Source organism: Syngnathus leptorhynchus, unplaced genomic scaffold, assembly GCF_054491065.1.
Source record: "Syngnathus leptorhynchus isolate UIUO unplaced genomic scaffold, UIUO_Slep HiC_scaffold_107, whole genome shotgun sequence".
In the NCBI taxonomy this organism is placed as follows: Eukaryota; Metazoa; Chordata; class Actinopteri; order Syngnathiformes; family Syngnathidae; genus Syngnathus; species Syngnathus leptorhynchus.
The window spans coordinates 155,434-159,829 of record NW_028232074.1 but is presented as its reverse complement, the minus strand read 5'-3'; positions in this window follow the sequence as shown (position 1 = coordinate 159,829).

Below are 4,396 nucleotides of genomic sequence, written 5' to 3'. Positions count from 1 at the left end.
AGTGTGGAGCTCCAGCACCCTCCCTGCCTATGGAAGTGTGGAGCTCCAGCACCCTCCCTGCCTATGGAAGTGTGGAGCTCCAGCACCCTCCCTGCCTATGGAAGTGTGGAGCTCCAGCACCCTCCCTGCCTATGGAAGTGTGGAGCTCCAGCACCCTCCCTGCCTATGGAAGTGTGGAGCTCCAGCACCCTCCCTGCCTATGGAAGTGTGGAGCTCCAGCACCCTCCCTGCCTATGGAAGTGTGGAGCTCCAGCACCCTCCCTGCCTATGGAAGTGTGGAGCTCCAGCACCCTCCCTGCCTATGGAAGTGTGGAGCTCCAGCACCCTCCCTGCCTATGGAAGTGTGGAGCTCCAGCACCCTCCCTGCCTATGGAAGTGTGGAGCTCCAGCACCCTCCCTGCCTATGGAAGTGTGGAGCTCCAGCACCCTCCCTGCCTATGGAAGAGCCACCTCCGCGGGCATGCTGCTCAACCACGCCGGCCCAGAGTTCCAGCCGCTCGGCTACACTCTCTCACAAGCCCCGCCTGGAGCTCCCCAGCCCACCCCTGGTACCTCAACTACCGAGGCCAGCCGCTCGACCAGGCCGGCCCAGAGTTCCAGCCGCTCGGCTTCACTCTCTCACAAGCCCCGCCTGGAGCTCCCCAGCCCGCCCCTGGTACCTCAACTACCGAGGCCAGCCGCTCGACCACGCCGGCGCAGAGTTCCAGCCGCTCGGATAAGCTCTGCCACTCTCCCGCTAAGCAGCCACCGGTAACGGGGAAATGTCGCCGCCTTGTGGACACGCCCTTGTAAATGAATGGGCTTTCGCACTTAGTGCAATTTTCGCCAGCTCCGTGGCTGCAAGTATGGAGCTCTGGAGCTATGGAGCTATGGAGCCACCAGCCAGCACCCTCCGTGGCTCAACCACGCCGGCCCAGAGTTCCAGCCGCTCGGCTTCACTCTCTCACAAGCCCCGCCTGGAGCTCCCCAGCCCGCCCCTGGTACCTCAACTACCGAGGCCAGCCGCTCGACCAGGCCGGCCCAGAGTTCCAGCCGCTCGGCTTCACTCTCTCACAAGACCCGCCTGGAGCTCCCCGGCCCACCCCTGGTACCTCAACTACCGAGGCCAGCCGTTCGACCACGCCGGCGCAGAGTTCCAGCCGCTCGGATAAGCTCTGTCACTCTCCTGCCGCGCAGCCACCGGTAACGGGGAAATGTCGCCGCCTTGTGGACACGCCCTTGTAAATGAATGGGCTTTCGCACTTAGTGCAATTTTCGCCAACTCTCTGACTGGAGCTATGGAAGTATGGAGCTATGGAGCCACCAGCCACCCAGGCTGGAGCTATGGAGCTCTGGTGCTATGGAGCTCTGGTGCTATGGAGCTATGGAGCTCTGGAGCTCTGGTGCTATGGAGCTATGGAGCTCTGGAAGTATGGAGCTATGGAGCTCTGGAGGTATGGAGCTATGGAGCCCTGGAGCCCTGGAGCTATGGAGCCCTGGAGCTATGGAGCCCTGGAGCCCTGGAGCTATGGAGCCCTGGAGCTATGGAGCTATGGAGCTCTGGTGCTATGGAGCTATGGAGCTCTGGTGCTATGGAGCTATGGAGCTCTGGTGCTATGGAGCTATGGAGCTCTGGTGCTATGGAGGTATGGAGCTCTGGAGGTATGGAGCTCTGGAGGTATGGAGCTATGGAGCCCTGGAGCTCTGGAGGTATGGAGCTATGGTGCTATGGAGCTCTGAAGCCATGGAGCTCTGGTGCTATGGAGCTATGGAGCTCTGGTGCTATGGAGCTATGGAGGTATGGAGCCACCAGCCAGCACCCTCCGTGGCTGGATCAATGGAAGTGTTTTAGGTACCAGGCAGCCAAAGGGCCGAGGCCTCACGCTCGACCACGCCGGCGCAGAGTTCCAGCCGCTCGGATAAGCTCTGCCACTCACCCGCCGCGCAGCCACCGGTAACGGGGAAATGTCGCCGCCTTGTGGACACGCCGTTGTAAATGAATGGGCTTTCGCACTTAGTGCAATTTTCGCCAACTCTCTGACTGGAGCTATGGAAGTATGGAGCTATGGAGCCACCAGCCACCCAGGCTGGAGCTATGGAGCTCTGGAGGTATGGAGCTCTGGTGCTATGGAAGTATGGAGCTATGGAGCTATGGAAGTATGGAGCTATGGAGCTATGGAGCTCTGGAAGTATGGAGCTATGGAGCTCTGGAGGTATGGAGCTATGGAGCCCTGGAGCCCTGGAGCTATGGAGCCCTGGAGCTATGGAGCTATGGAGCCCTGGAGCTATGGAGCTATGGAGCTCTGGTGCTATGGAGCTATGGAGCTCTGGTGCTATGGAGCTATGGAGCTCTGGTGCTATGGAGCTATGGAGCTCTGGTGCTATGGAGCTATGGAGCTCTGGAAGTATGGAGCTATGGAGCTCTGGAGGTATGGAGCTATGGAGCTCTGGAGGTATGGAGCTATGGAGCCCTGGAGCTATGGAGCCCTGGAGCTATGGAAGTATGGAGCTCTGGGTCTATGGAGCTATGGAGCTCTGGTGCTATGGAGCTATGGAGCTCTGGAGCTATGGAGCTCTGGAGGTATGGAGCTATGGAGCTCTGGAGGTATGGAGCTATGGAGCTATGGAAGTATGGAGCTCTGGTGCTATGGAGCTATGGAGCTCTGGTGCTATGGAGCTATGGAGCTCTGGTGCTATAGAGCTATGGAGCTATGGAGCTCTGGAAGTATGGAGCTCTGGTGCTATGGAGCTATGGAGCTCTGGTGCTATGGAGCTATGGAGCTATGGAGCTCTGGTGCTATGGAGCTATGGAGCTCTGGTGCTATGGAGCTATGGAGCTCTGGTGCTATGGAGCTATGGAGCTCTGGTGCTATGGAGCTCTGGTGCTATGGAGCTATGGAGCTCTGGTGCTATGGAGCTCTGGAGCTCTGGAGGTATGGAGCTATGGAGCCACCAGCCAGCACCCTCCGTGGCTGGATCAATGGAAGTGTTTTAGGTACCAGGCAGCCAAAGGGCCGAGGCCTCACGCTCGACCACGCCGGCGCAGAGTTCCAGCCGCTCGGATAAGCTCTGTCACTCACCCGCCGCGCAGCCACCGGTAACGGGGAAATGTCGCCGCCTTGTGGACACACCGTTGTAAATGAATGGGCTTTCGCACTTAGTGCAATTTTAGCACACTCTCTGACTGGAGCTATGGAAGTATGGAGCTATGGAGCCACCAGCCACCCAGGCTGGAGCTATGGAGCTATGGAGCTCTGGTGCTATGGAGCTATGGAGCTCTGGTGCTATGGAGCTATGGAGCTCTGGTGCTATGGAGCTATGGAGCTCTGGTGCTATGGAGCTATGGAGCTCTGGTGCTATGGAGCTATGGAGCTCTGGTGCTATGGAGCTATGGAGCTCTGGTGCTATGGAGCTATGGAGCTATGGAGCCACCAGCCAGCACCCTCCGTGGCTGGATCAATGGAAGTGTTTTAGGTACCAGGCAGCCAAAGGGCCGGGGCCTCACGCTCGACCACGCCGGCGCAGAGTTCCAGCCGCTCGGATAAGCTCTGTCACTCACCCGCCACGCAGCCACCGGTAACGGGGAAATGTCGCCGCCTGGCGGACACGCCGTTGTAAATGAATGGGCTTTCGCACTTAGTGCAATTTTCGCCAACTCTCTGACTGGAGCTATGGAAGTATGGAGCTATGGAGCCACCAGCCACCCAGGCTGGAGCTATGGAGCTCTGGAGGTATGGAGCTATGGAGCTCTGGTGCTATGGAGCTATGGAGCTCTGGTGCTATGGAGCTATGGAGCTCTGGTGCTATGGAGCTATGGAGCTCTGGTGCTATGGAGCTATGGAGCTCTGGTGCTATGGAGCTATGGAGCTATGGAGCTCTGGTGCTATGGAGCTATGGAGCTATGGAGCTATGGAGCTCTGGTGCTATGGAGCTATGGAGCTCTGGAGGTATGGAGCTATGGAGGTATGGAGCTCTGGTGCTATGGAGCTATGGAGCTCTGGTGCTATGGAGCTATGGAGCTCTGGTGCTATGGAGCTATGGAGCTCTGGTGCTATGGAGCTATGGAGCTCTGGTGCTATGGAGCTCTGGTGCTATGGAGCTATGGAGCTCTGGTGCTATGGAGCTCTGGAGCTCTGGAGGTATGGAGCTATGGAGGTATGGAGCCACCAGCCAGCACCCTCCGTGGCTGGATCAATGGAAGTGTTTAGGTACCAGGCGGCCAAAGTGCCGAGGCCTCACGCTCGACCACGCCGGCGCAGAGTTCCAGCCGCTCGGATGAGCTCTGTCACTCTCCCGCCGCGCAGCCACCGGTAACGGGGAAATGTCGCCGCCTTGTGGACACGCCGTTGTAAATGAATGGGCTTTCGCACTTAGTGCAATTTTCGCCAACTCTCTGACTTAGAGCTATGGAAGTATG